Source organism: Triticum aestivum, chromosome 7B (assembly GCF_018294505.1).
Source record: "Triticum aestivum cultivar Chinese Spring chromosome 7B, IWGSC CS RefSeq v2.1, whole genome shotgun sequence".
NCBI classification, from domain to species: Eukaryota; Viridiplantae; Streptophyta; class Magnoliopsida; order Poales; family Poaceae; genus Triticum; species Triticum aestivum.
Window position 1 is genome coordinate 659276128 of NC_057813.1, and position 15587 is coordinate 659291714.

The following is a 15587-nucleotide window of genomic DNA, read 5'->3' on the forward strand; positions in this document are numbered from 1 at the left end:
CAAGTAGCTAGAATAGGATATAATCTATAATGTTCAGACCACCATACACATGCAAAACTAGTGAAAGCACAAACAGTAGCAGCAACCCGTCTCTCCTCGGGATATTGTAAACATGTAAAACGTTGTTCAGTTTCTAACTCCCAAGTAAGATATACATCAGGAATGTATCTACCCTCAAATGGTGGAATATTCAATTTCAGCTTAGGAAAATGGACATCATCTCGTACCTGAGGTGGTGGTGCAGGCCTACCGTTTCGAATATATACCTGAGGTCGACCTGCTGGTGGTGGTGCTGGTGGCTGTATGTAGTGCTGATTTTGATCAACCTCATCCTCGTAATAGTCCTCCACCTCTGCAGTAGCAGCAGGAGCTATAGAAGCACCAACAACAGTAGCAGCGACACCAGAATTTTGTCCTGGCTCAATAGGAACACGCTATGCTCGCCCTACTGTATCGCGGCGTAGAGCTGGTTGTGGGAGACGTTTGAGTAATTCATCGAACTTGGCGTCCAACTTGGTGTCAATTGTCTTCTCAATGTCATCCATCTTCTCCATTGCCTTTCCAAAGCTGGCCATCACGTCTTCCACCTGTTGACCCAACATTTGATGAAACTTATCATGAAGCTCCTTGTCCGTCATGTTCTCCCAGTCAATCTCATCGGCTTGTGGCCTGCCATAGTTAGCAGCAATAGAAACAGACAAGAATATGATCCTACAGACTACTGGAATATGGTTGTGGTGGGGTGTCACAAATCCGTCAAGTGAATCTCAAATTCTTACCAGTTCTTACCCAGCAGCAGGTGGTGATCGGCAACCGTTGTAGTCAAAACTCTCAAAGCTTGGATAGAGCGATTACCAGGGAGAGTCAAACACACGACGTAGATGTATGTGGAGCTGGGAAGGCTTATAATATGATAGCAAAAAGGGTCAGCAATAATCAATTCAGAGAGGCAAAGTTGAATAAACGCTCAACGACGGTACTGTGCTGGTCCTAGGATAGACCGTGCTAGAGACGCGAGCCTAGAACACTAACAAAATCACGGCGCAACACGTAAACAAGGGACAAGCACACTCTGTAATTTTTTTCGCTCTTTTTTTGCGCTCCTCTTTTTTTTGCGAAAATTCACTATAATGGCGAGTGTCTCAAAACTCTTCCCAAGTCAAGGTAAAAGGATAGACACGAAATTTTTGGGATCACTTTTTTTTGACTGCCCGGACCAGAATCTGGAAACGGCTCAAAAAAAACTTTCTATAATGGCACCTGTCTCAAAACACTCAGGAACACCAAAAAAATAAGATAGCCAGATTTTTTTTTGACAAGTGCGTTTTCGGAAAATTTTGGGCCTAAACGGAGGGTGGTTTTCGGACTCTTTTTTTTGAAATCTACTCAGGCAAGGAAATACGAATCGGAAAGTAGATGGATCTCGAAAACAAACCTAATATGAAAAGAACTCGGAGTGGGGGTGGATATATGGCAGCGGTGGTGGTATATGGCAACGAGGATATGGCAACGGTGGAGGTATATGGAAGTGGTGGTAGGATATGACATCATAGGTGGTATATGGCAGTGGTGGTAAGATATGGCAGCGGTGCTAGTACATGGCAACAACGAAGATGGTGCGGCAGCGGCGTGACAAACTGTGACAGAACTCAAAACTCTAAAGGACTAGACGCTAAGACCAGCAACTAGACACGACAATGCAACCACAAATTCAACAAAGCAAAACCCTGAAAGATTATGCAAAGGCTCAGATTGGTTCGGATATGATGAACTAAACCTTTTTTTGGCTTTTTCGTGGACTGAAGGTAAAAAGAACAGACTCAATCTAACTATGAAAAACTGTAAAATCTCACCGAGCAACCTGGAAATCTAATACCACTTGATAGAGGCAAAGGTGTCCCGTCTTTCGATGAGATGGTGAATATCGTTTCGGAGGAGTGGACTTTGATGATCCGACTACGTACGTGCGAGGACGTCGCGCCTTAGCAATCACTAAACCAACTCCAAGAGGTTATTGACCACGCTGGAGCATGATCAACCTGACCACGAGGGTATTTTTCCTGCGAGCAAATGAAGAACAAGCAAGAATCTGAGATTGCAATCTGGATATTATGAATATAAGACGAAAGCTTTATTGATCAAGAAGGGGTTTTGTGACGTCTTGGTCTGGTCGTTGAACACAAACAAAGTACGCGAAGTTGCAGCTATGGCGAACTTTTAATCTAAACAAAACCCAAAGTCTAAACGATGCCCTAAGGGCTGTATATATGGAGGAAGAGGGGGGAATTTCGTGGCCCCTGAGGGAGGAGACCGTGCTAGAGACGCGAGCCTAGAACACTAACGAAATCACGACGCGGCACATAAACAAGGGAAAAGCACACTCTGTAATAAAAAAATCGCTCTTTTTTTGCTTTTTTTTGCGCTCCTCTTTTTTTTTGCGAAAATTCACTATAATGGCGTGTGTCTCAAAACTCTTCCCAAGTCAAGGTAACAGGATAGACATGAAATTTTTGGGACCACTATTTTTTTTGACTTCCCGGACCTGAATCTGGAAACGGCTCAAAAAAATTCTATAATGGCACCTGTCTCAAAACACCCAGGAACACCTAAAAATAGGATAGCCAGATTTTTTTGACAAGTGCGTTTTTGGAAATATTTGGGCCTAAACGGAGGGTGGTTTCCGGACTTTTTTTTTCGAAACCTACTCAGGTAAGGAAATACGAATCGGAAAGTAGATGGATCTCGAAAACAAACCTAATATGAAAAGAACTCGGAGTGGGGGTGGATATATGGTGGTATATGGCAGCGGTGGTGGTATATGGCAGCGATGGTAGGATATGGCAGCGGTGGTGGTATATGGTGGCGATGGTAGGATATGGCAGCGTAGGTGGTATATGGCAGTGGTGGTAAGATATGGCAGGGGTGCTAGTATATGGCAACAACGAAGATGGTGCGGCGGCGGCGTGACAAACTGTGACAGAACTCGAAACTCTAAAGGACTAGATGCTAAGACCAGCAACTAGACACGACGATGCAACCGCAAATTCAACAAAGCAAAAACCCTGAAAGATTATGCCAAGGGTCAGATTGGCTCGGATATGATGAACTAACCATAATTTTTTTGGCTTTTTCGTGGATTGTATGTAAAAACAACAGCCTCGATCTAACTATGAAAAACTGTAAAATCTCACCGAGCAACCTGGAAATCTGATACCACTTGATAGAGGCAAAGGTGTCCCGTCTTTCGATGAGATGGTGAATATCGTTTCGGAGGAGTAGACTTTGACGATCCGACTACGTACGTGCGAGGACGTCGCGCCTTAGCAATCGCTAAGCCAACTCCGAGAGGTTGTCGACCACGCCGGAGCACGATCAACCTGACCACGAGGGTCTTTTTACTGCGAGCAAACGAAGAACAAGCAAGAAACTGAGATTGCAATCTGGATATTGCAAATATAAGATGAAAGCTTTATTGATCAAGATGGGGTTCTGTGACGTCTTGGTCTGGTCGTTGAACACAAATGAAGTACGCGAAGTTGTAGCTATGGCAAACTTTTAATCTAAACAAAACCCAAAGTCTAAATGACGCCCTAAGGGCTGTATATATGGAGGAAGAGGGGGGAATTTTGTGGCCCCTGAGGGAGGAAACCGTGCTAGAGACGCGAGCCTAGAACACTAACAAAATCACGGCGCGACACGTAAACAAGGGAAAAGCACACTCTGTAATTTTTTTCGCTCTTTTTTTTTGCTTTTTTTGCACTCCTATTTTTTTGCGAAAATTCACTATAATGGCGAGTGTCTCAAAACTCTTCGCAAGTCAAGGTAACAGGATAGACACGAAATTTTTGGGACCACTTTTTTTTGACTGCCAGGACCAGAATCTGGGAACGGCTAAAAAAACTTTCTATAATGGCACCTGTCTCAAAACACTCAGGAACACCTAAAAATAGGATAGCCGGAATTTTTTTTGACAAGTGCGTTTTCGGAAAATTTTGGGCCTAAACGGAGGGTGGTTTCCAGACATTTTTTCCAAAACCTACTCAGGCAAGGAAGTACGAATCGGAAAGTAGATGGATCTCGAAAACAAACCTAATATGAAAAGAACTCGGAGTGGGGGTGGATACATGGTGGTATATGGCAGCGATGGTAGGATATGACAGCGGTGGTGGTATATGGCAGCGATGGTAGGATATGGCAGCGTAGGTGGTATATGGAAGTGGTGGTAAGATATGGCAGCGGTGCTAGTATATGGAAACAACGAAGATGGTGCGGCGGCGGCGTGACAAACTGTGATAGAACTCGAAACTCTAAAGGACTAGACACTAAGACCAGCAACTAGAAACGACGATGCAACCACAAACTCAACAAAGCAAAAACCCTGAAAGATTATGCAAAGGCTCAGATTGGTTCAGATATGATGAACTAACCCTAATTTTTTTTGGCTTTTTCGTGGACTGTAGGTAAAAAGAACATACTCGATCTAACTATGAAAAACTATAAAATCTCACCGAGCAACCTGGAAATCTGATACCACTTGATAGAGGTAAAGGTGTCCCGTCTTTCGGTGAGATGGTGAATAACGTTTCAGAGGTGTAGACTTTGACAATCCGACTACGTACGTGCGAGGACGTCGCGCCTTAGCAATCGCTAAACCAACTCCGAGAGGTTATTGACCACGCCGGAGCACGATCAACCTGACCACGAGGGTCTTTTTCCTGCGAGCAAACGAAGAACAAGCAAGAAACTGAGATTGCAATCTGGATATTGGGAATATAAGACGAAAGCTTTATTGATCAAGATGAGGTTCTGTGACGTCTTGGTCTGGTCGTTGAACACAAACGAAGTACGCGAAGTTGTAGCTATGGCAAACTTTTAATCTAAACAAAACCCAAAGTCTAAACGACACCCTAAGGGCTGTATGTATGGAGGAAGAGGGGGGGGGGGGGATTTCTTGGCCCCTGAGGGAGGAGACAATGCTAGAGACGCGTGTCTAGAACACTAACAAAATCGCGGCGCGGCATGTAAACAAGGGAAAAGCACACTCTGTAATTTTTTTTCACTCTTTGTTTTTGCTTTTCTTTGCGCTCCTCTTTTTTTTTGTGAAAATTCACTATAATTGCGAGTGTCTCAAAACTCTTCCCAAGTCAAGGTAACAGGATAGACACGAAATTTTTGGGACCACTTTTTTTTTGACTACCCGAAGCAGGATCTGTAAACGGCTCAAAAAAAACTTTCTATAATGGCACCTGTCTCAAAACACTCAGGAACACCTAAAAATATGATAGCTAGATTTTTTTTTGACAAGTGCTTTGTCGGAAAATTTTGGGTCTAAACGGAGGATGGTTTCCGGACTCTTTTTTTCTTTTTTTTCCCGAAAAACCTACTTAGGCAAGGAAATACGAATCGAAAAGTAGATGGATCCCGAAAACAAACTTAATATGAAAAGAACTCGGAGTGGGGGTTGATATATGGTGGTATATGGCAGCGGTGGTGGTATATGGCAGCGATGGTAGGATATGGCAGCAGTGGTGGTATATGGCAGCGATGGTAGGATATGGCAGCGTAGGTGGTATATGGCAGCGGTGGTGGTATATGGCAGTGGTGGTAAAAGGGTGATTATAAAGGTGCTCTATAGGTGACTCCGAAGGTGTTTGTTGGGTTGGCATAGATCGAGATTAGGATTTGTCACTCCGTATTTCGGAGAGGTATCTCTGGGCCCTCTCGGTAATGCTCATCACTATAAGCCTTGCAAGCAATGTGACTAATGAGTTAGTTGTGGGATGAAGTATTATGGAACGAGTAAAGAGACTTGCCGATAACAAGATTGAACTAGGTATGATGATACCGAGGATCAAATCTCGGGCAAGTAACATACCGATGACAAAGGGAACAACGCATGTTGTTATGCGTTTTGACCGATAAAGATCTTCGTAGAAAATGTAGGAGCCAGTATGAGCATCCAGGTTCCGCTATTGGTTATTGACCAGAGATGTGTCTCAATCATGTCTACATAGTTCTCGAACCCGTAGGGTCCGCATGGTTAACATTCGATGATGATATGTATTATGAGTTATGTGTTTTTCATGACCGAAGTTTAGTCGGAGTCCCGAATGAGATCACGGACGTGACGAGGAGTCTCGAAATTGTCGAGACATAAAGGTTGATATATTGGACGGCTATATTCGGACACCGGAAGTGTGCCGGAAAGTTTCGGATAAAATCGGAGTGCCGGAGGGGTTACCGGAACCCCCCGGGGAACTAATGGGCCACATTGGGCCTTAGTGGAGAGAGAGATGGGCGGCCAGGGCTGGCCGCGCGCCCCCTCCCCCTTGGAATCCGAATAGGACAAGGTAAGGGGGGCGGCACCCCCCATTTCCTACTCCCTCTCCCTCTCCTTCCTTTCCCCCTTCTCCCTTGTGGTGGAATCCTACTAGGACTAGTAGTCCTAGTAGGACTCCTCTCTTGGGGCGCGCCCTAGGGGCCGGCCGGCCTCCCCCTTGCTCCTTTATATACGGGGGCAGGGGGGCACCCTAGAACACACAAGTTTCTCTCCCAACCGTGTGCGGTGCCCCCCTCCACAGTTACACACCTCGATCATACCATCGTAGTGCTTAGGCGAAGCCCTGCGCCGATAGCATCACCACCACCAACGCCACGCCGTCATCCTGACAGAACTCACCCTCGTCCTCAACTGGATCAAGAGCACGAGGGACGTTATCGAGCTGAACGTGTGCTGATCGCGGAGGTGCCGTGCGTTTGGTACTTGATCGGTTGGATCACGAAGAAGTTCGACTACATCAACTGCGTTATTGAAATGCTTCCGCTTTCGGTCTACGAGGGTACATGGACACACTCTCCCCTCTCGTTGCTATGCATCACCTAGATAGATCTTGTGTGATCGTAGTTTTTTTTTGAAATTACCGGGTTCCCCATAAATAATTAGCGCACTTAGGTAAAAAATGACATAATAACCTTGGTTTAGCTCTAAACTATCATATAATTAGTTTATTTTCCTCCAAAATGACAAAATAACCTTATCTAGCTCCAAAAATGAATAATATTAACTAGGATAGCTCTAAAATGACCTACACTTACCATTTTGTCCTACCAAATGAATAAATATGCTTAGTTAGCTCAAAAATGGCATAACTACATAGGTTAGCTCAAAAATGACCTATTTACCTAGCTTAGCTCTAAAATGACCTACACACTTAGCATTTTTACCTACCTTAGCTAAAAAATGGCATTTTTACCTACCTTAGTTAGAAGAAGAAGAAGAAGAAGAAGAAGAAGAAGAAGAAGTGCGCCCAACTGGGCCGGCCCACCAAAAAAGTTGTTCGCGTTAGTTGGGACTCGACCCCATCACTGCCTACACACTAGCGCACACTGCTACCCACTACAACAAACGAGATCTACAACCTAATGTACTTAGCACTATTTTAAAACTAATAGCAGCAGCTGACTTAACACTATTAGAAAGAATCTAGAAACATATTCTAAAATTTGAGTTATTTTCTAACTTGCAAACAGTTTTTGACAAATCCGAACAATTTTCTGAAATTGCGAACAGATATTGAAATTTCTGATTTTTTTTGTAAACACAAACATTTTTCAAATTTGTGAAAAAACATCAAAATGGGAACAAACTTTAAAATCACAAAAATATTTTGAATTTTAGGAACAAATTTCAAAATGGAGAACAATTTTGAGAATCACCAAAAATATAGAAATGCGAAATTTGTTTTAATACGTTAATTGTTTTGAAATAACTGCAAACATTTTTTAAAATTTGTGAACAATTTTTGAAAACCGGAACCCTTTTTGAAAATCATATCATTATTTGAAAATTTCTATTTATTTTTGGAAAAGTATTCTTAACAATTTTGTTTAAATCCCCGAACAATTTTTTTTAATCCCCGAACAATTTTTTTGAAATGAGAACATTGTTTAAATCCACGAATTGTTTTTAAAAAATGCAATATTAATCGGAATTGATGAACAATTTTTTGAAAACATGAATTTTTTTGAAATAGATTTTTTAAAAGGACAAATATGTTTGAAAACATATTTCAATTTTTTTGAAAAATGAGAACAAAATCCCCGGACAATTTTCTAGAAATGCATTTTTATTTTCGATTTATGAACAGTTTTTGAAAACACGAATTTTTTTTAAATTTGAAGGTTTTTTAAAAGCATTAATATGGATTTTGGGAACATGAAATTTTAAGCTAAGAAAAATTAATTGAAAATTTGAAAAGAAATGATAAAGGAAAAAGGAAACAGAAAGAAGAAAAATAAACAGAAAAACGGTTTTTTTAAAAAGGAAATACTATGAAAAATGAAAAAGAAACTGAAAACCCGGTTCGGGGAGCCGTCTAGAAGGTTCCCAAAACCAGAAAAACTGGCTGGGAAACCCTAGAAGGTGGAATATCCTATTCGACGCATTCTGCGTTGAACTGTCGACCATTCGCACAGACCTGGCGATGGAGCGATGATCTGGGCCGGCCCATTACTGTTTGCGGCGTTTCCCGTTTCGCGAACCTTTCCCAGCCGGTTTTGGGAACCTTCTAGAAGGTTCCTGAACCGGTTTTTTAATTTCTTTTCCCGGTTTTACTATTTCTTTCTGTTTTCTTTTTTTTTCTGTTTCATTTTCTTTCTTTTCCCATTTCTGTTTCTTGGTTTGGTATTTTGTCTTGTTTTTCTTTTAAAAGATCATGCTTAGAAAGTTGTTCGAAAATTAAGAAAAAATTTATGTGCTTTTAAAAGACATTAGAAATTGCAAATATGGTTGTGTTTTCAAAAATTGTTCATACTTTCAAAAAATGTTCACAATTTTAAAGAACTGTTCATATTTCAGAAAATGTTCACAATTTTAAAAAATTGTTCGTGAATTTCGAAAAATGTTCTTGTTTTACAAATAAAATTCGGAATGTTTTTGTTCAAAATTTTCACAGATTTTCAGAAAATGTTCGTGACTATAAAAAATGTTCTCATTTTCAAACAAAGGTCAGGTGTTCCAAGTAATTTTCATAACTTTAAAAATGTTCAGGTTTTCCAAATAGTTTTCATAAATTTAAATTTGCTCTCTGTTTACAAAAGTGCTCTGAATTTTAAAAATTATTCAAGTTTTTTAAAAAACATTTTACGTTTTCTTCTGCTTTTTATTATTTTTTTAGTGTTTCAAAAATTTGTTCGTGGTTTTTTTAAATGTTCGAAATTTTGAAGCAGTGTTCGCATTTTGAAAATCTGTTTCTTTCTTCTTTTCCTTTTTTTCTTTTTCCCTGTTTCAATTTTCTGTTTTTTTTTCCTGTTTCAGTTTTCCGGTTATTTCAGTGTCAGAAAATGTTCCCACTTTCAAAATTAGTTCACAATTTGTTAAAATGTTCATGTTTTGGAACTTGGTTTGTACATTAAAAAAAGTTCTAACCTTCAAGATTTTGTTCACAAATATTAAAAATGTTCATGTTGCCGATTTTTTTTTAAAAAATGTTCCCACTTTCAAATTTTGTTCACGAGGAAACAGGAACATATTTCGTAAATTCAAAAAACGTTCGAAATTATAAAAATGTTCCAGTTTTCCAAATTTGTTGACAAATTCAGAAAAATGTCCGTGCTTTGGAAAAGTATCATATCTTCGAAAAGTGTTGTCATTTTCAATTTTTGTTCCTGATTTTCAGAAAATGTTTGCATCTTTTCTGAAATTCTTCATAATTTCAAAAAAAAATCCCACTTTCGAATTTTGTTCACAAGGAAACACGAACATATTTCGTAAATTCAAAAAATGTTCAGAATTATAAAAATGTTCCAGTTTTCCAAATTTGTTCACAAATTCAGAAAAATGTTCGTGCTTTGAAAAAGTATCATATCTTTGAAAAGTGTTGCCATTTTCAATTTTTGTTCCTGATTTTCAGAAAATGTTTGCATCTTTTCTGAAATTCTTCATAATTTCAAAAAATGTTCCCACTTTCAAATTTTGTTCACAAGGAAACACGAACATATTTCATAAATTCAAAAAATGTTCAGAATTATAAAAATGTTCCAGTTTTCCAAATTTGTTCACAAATTCAGAAAAATGTTCGTGCTTTGAAAAAGTATCATATCTTCGAAAAGTGTTGCCATTTTCAATTTTTGTTCCTGATTTTCAGAAAGTGTTTGCATCTTTTCTAAAATTCTTCATAATTTCAAAAAATGTTCTCACTTTCAAATTGTGTTCACTAGGAGACACGAACATATTTCGTAAATTAAAAAAAAGTTTGGAATTATAAAAATGTTCCTGTTTTCCAAATTTGTTCATAAATTCAGAAAAATGTTCGTGCTTCCGAAAAGTATCATACTTCGAAAAAGTGTTGTCAAATTCACAATTTTAAAAATGTTTGTGTTTCAAAATATATTTACCTTTTTCAAAAAAGAAATCAAGTTCAAACTTTCATATAGGACAAGCTCCCATTGAGACATAGACACTCAGGAGCTATAGTTAGCAAGCTACCTTGTTCACCTACACTTTAGTTTTTGGGAAATTTTCATGAGAAATAAAATTGACAAGTCAAATTTGAAGATTATTTTTTGTGAATGTTCAGTTTTTGCCACTATCGTTGGTTTCTTTAACCATTGCGCTGCAAAAGTAGCACAGGAGGTAACTTGGCGCAGCGGAACAGCTACTCCAGCTGACCACGTAGTCAGGGGTTCGAATCCTCAGCTCGCACAGTTCTTTTAGCATTTTTTCACCTCGCCAACGGAAAATGGGCCGGCCCAGGCGAAACCTACCTATGCGAAGCGACGACTCTTTGCCGCAATAAGCGGCGAGTAGGAGCTCCCCTAGAAGGTTCCCAAAACCACAGCGCTGCATCACGTTAATGGGCCGGCCCATCTTACCTCCCAATACCTCTCTCCTGGGAAACCTCGACATTTCGACGCAGAGTGCGTCACATGGGTTATTCCATCGGAAATGCCCCGGTGGATACTATTTGCTGCCAGGCGTGAAACTTAAGTTTGGTCGGCCTAGTGGGGTTGTTCGGTACAGTTTATTCCCTCCAATCGTTGTTCGCTACAGTTCGTTCTGCTAAAAAAAAAATGCAAATCAGTGTTTCATTTTTTTTCTCTTGTGCTGTTTTTTTTTCCAGTTTTCTATTAGTATAGTTTTCTTCAGTTCGTTTTTGTCTTTGAGAATGGTTTCCTTTTTTTCCTTGGGACTTTTTTATCTAGGTTTGTCTTCTCTTGTTTGTCTTTTTTTTCAGATTTCTGTGTTGCAAACATTTTATAATATATGATGACATTTTTTTAATGCACATTGATTTTTTATATATGAGGAAGTTGGGTCTAATATGCGGTGCACTTATTAAAAATATAAGTTGACATTTTTATGTACGGTGAAATATTCTGAACATATGGTTATCTTTTTTAAATATACTATGCACATTTTGCAATATATGCTAAAATTTTTTATATGCAGTGAAATATTTTTAACATGTGATGATACTACATTTAGAATATATCAAAAAACAATATATGACAAACATTTTTTATATATGGTGAACCTTTTTAAAAAAATATAGTGAATATTTACTTTATATATGACGAACGTTTTAAAAATACATATTGAACTTATATAGGACAAATTTTATCTACCACCAGTGATAGTTACCACCATTTGAGTTTTATATGTTATATGTTGTATCTATCAAATCGGAGAGTATGCACGCGTATTATGTAGTTGTCAGGACCCCGACTCAATGCCACACCGATCTAGCATGTAACACCTCATATCACTTTGCGGCCTCACGCACGGTATTCCCACGGGTGTCGCCTTACTAGGCTCGGGACCGTTTGTGCCTTTTGGCACACGTATATGATAGTGTCACTAGCATCCATATGACAAGGAGCCAGGGCTGACATGGCTAGTCGTGAACCCAAAGTGGCACTAGCTTACAGGGACATGCACACATGACCCAGCAACGAACGTGTCGGTCATTAGCGAGTGAATCCGGGCTGTAGCAGCTGGGCTAACAGGACTCCGGAGAACCCGGGCTGTAGCAGGCTAGCAAGACTCCGATAGACACCGCGTGACATTTCCCCGAAGGGACAGACACATGAACAAAGAAGGACACATGCCGACCAGCCTAAGTGTTCCGGAGCAGTAGCAAGCTACCAAGGCTCAGTGGAAGCACTAGGAGACATTTTCCGGTAAGAGAGGCTACCAAGGATAAACAACTAGATAGTCAGATCCCACACATACCAAGCATTTCAATAACATACACACAATATGCTCGATATGTGCAAATACAACATGGCATCACAACATGACTCTACAACTCAAGTATTTTATTCAATAGGCTCTGAGGAGCGGGATATTACAAACATGGGTCTCATGACCCAACATTCAGAGTATACAAGTCAAAGCACATGCAGAAGCTTAACATGTCTGAGTACAGACATCTACAAATGAAAAAGGCTGAGAAGCCTGACTATCTACCAGATCGCGTCGAGGGCACAAGATCGTAACTGAGGTAACAAGCTAAACGTCGAAGTCCACGCGGAACTACTAGTGAGACTGAAGTCTCTATGCAAAAACATAAAATAGGCAAACGTGAGTACAAATGTACCCAGCAAGACTTACATCAGAACTATCTACATATGCACCATTATCAACAAAGGGGATGGTGGGGTTTAACTGCAGCAAGCCAGCTTTGACTCGGTGGCTATCCTGAACTATGACTACAAGTAACTCTTTTGAGGTGGCGCACACAAGTCCACATATTCACCATATCAATACACCACTATGGATCCGCTCCTGTCTCCCTATGAGAATGCCATCCATAGCACTCACGCTTATCTTGCGTATTTTAGAGTATTCGAATAGATTATGTTAACCCTGCAGGGGTGTACTTCTTCACACACGCTCTCACCACTTACCGTGTTTACACGACATGTACTCGGCAACCTTCAAGCGGAAGCCCAACGAGGGTGTCGGCCACGGCCTACCTAAACACTCAAGTCTCTAGTCCAGGTTTATCGCCTATTCAGATTCCATCCGCAGGGAGTCCGGACGAGGATTCCCCATACGGCCCCAAACGATGTGTACAGGGTTCCGCAACACCAAACGGGCGCCCGGCATACCCGGCCACGTGCCTACCGCATCACAGCCCACCCCTCGGGTCAGCGCTGCCCACGGCCTCCAGCATATTACAAACACCAGAAACTACTTGCAACTCCTGGAAAGAGGACAAGGGTGGCTAAGAAGCCGAGAGGGGTCGAGTTACCGGAACCCAATGTGTGGTAGCAACTGTTCATGGATCACAAACACAGAACTCAGTTCCTGAGGACGGCTTCAATGAGACAACCCACCATGTACTCCTACATGGCCTCTCACTGCTACCTTTACCAAATCGTGTTCATACACGGTAGGACATGTTCATCACCATTCCAATTCATCCCTGATGAATCAGATCTGACTCAACTCTAAGCAGTAGCAGGCATGACAAACAAGCATGAATGAGTAGGCACAACAGGGCTCAAACAACTCCTACTCATGTTAGTGGGTTTCATCTATTTACTGTGGCAATGACATGTCATGCAGAGGAAAAGGGGTTCAACTACCGCATCATGTAACAGATGAATCGTTATTGTCCTAATGCAGTAAAAGAGAGCAGGAGCGAGAGAGTGGGACTATATCGGAATGAACAAGGGGGTTTTGCTTGCCTGGCACTTCTGAAGATGGTATAGCTCTTCATCGGTGTCATCGATCTCATCGTCGGTATCACGTCTATCAAGAGGGGACGAACACCAACAACACAGAAGGAAACACAATCAATGCAATGCACAATATGATGCATGATCATGACATGGCAATATGCTATGATTTGAGCTAATGCAACTAGCAACAGGTTAAATGGAGTTGGTTTGAATCAAAGATTCAAATTCAAACTCCATATGTGATGTTTTAAATGCCCTTCATATGATTTGTACTAAACAGTAGTCATAAGTTGTTCTATCATGCATGAAACTAGTACAGATGGATAGATTGGATTTTTCTGATCATTTCTATATATAAATTATTTCATTCTGAGTTATGGTTGAATTTATATGAATTTTTGAAGTTTATACTATTTTCTGGAATTTCCTGGGTTATTTTAATTCCAGAAAAAGCTTTACTGCATCAGCACTGCATCAAGGTGATGTCAACAGGTCAAGTAGGCGGGTCCAGGTCAAACCTGACCTGCGGGACCCATTGGTTAGTGACTCAGGGCTGGCTTGGGTGGATGAGAGGTGGGACCGGTCAACGCTGACTGGGCCAGAGTCAAAGCTGACAGGCGGGGCCCACTGAGATTAGTACTAATTTAACAGAGAAGTTAAACTAATTAATTAAGGCATGGGGGCCCACTTGGCAGTGACTCTAGGGGGTGATTAGCAGGGTGTTTATGCCCTAATTAAGTGGCCACGTCGGCGGCTAACCGCCTGTGACACATAGCCGCGGCGGCGTCGCTTGTTCCGGCAATTCCAGGGATGAGAGGGGGCTGGGTTGGGCTCTACGGCTGCGGCATGACGAGGTGCATCGGGTGGTGGCCGTGGGGGGTGCCAGGGCGGGCTGTGGCAGCGACGACAATGACGACAACGGCGGCCGGAGCACGGCTATGCACGGGCACGGTGTTGCAGCTCCACGGCGAGCGAATGGAGGTGCTAGGCAGCACCTAATGTTCATCAGGAGCACGTCGGAGCATCTAGTAGGAGCGGAGGGGCTCGGGGGCACGGAGGTCGCCGACCATGGCGGACGGCGGCTTCGGGTGCTCACGGGGCAACGACTACGGGGCGCTCGCGAAGGAACAGATAGAGGGGAGAGGGTTAGTGGCTCACTGGGAGTCGGTCGGTGCAAACGAAGAGATCGGGGGAGGCCTGACGACGACGGAGCATCTCCAGCGATCTGGGCGGCCGTGGTTGAAGAAGACGACGGGGAGAGCGCTCAGGGGTGTTCGACGATGCGTGTGTAGACGTGGAGCTCCATGGCGACGTGGCAGAGCCGATGGGCACAGCGGGGAGGCGAGGCAGTGGTTCGTGGTGGAGCTACAGAGAAGGAGAGGGAGCAACGAGTGGGGGAGAGGGAGCAGGGGCTTCGGGGCATCTCTGTGGCACGCCTGGGGGGGGGGGGTCGAGGCTGCACGGCTGAAGCAGAAGGTGGCAAGGCATCGTCGGCGCGCTTGCCACGCACCTGTCTGTCCTCCTGGCAGGAGGAAGACGACAGGGGGAGGGCTGCTGGGCTGGGCCAACAGGTGGGTTGCTAGCTGGGCTGGCCAGGTAAGTGGCCCAGGTAAGATTCTCTCTCTCTCTCTCTCTCTCTCTCTCTCTTTTACTTATTGTTTTTGTTTTTTCTATTTTTGTTATACTATTTTGGGCTTTATTAAAAATGCCAGGGCATTTCCAAAAATCATGAAACTAATCATGGTTTTAGAATATATCCAACAGTAAACATTTTAGTGTATGATTATTTTAGCATTTAAAATATTTAGTAGCATTTAAATGACCAAATGCAAATACTCTATGATTTAATTCAGAGCCCAAATATGTAATGAAAAAATGTGCAACACCTCTGGTTATGG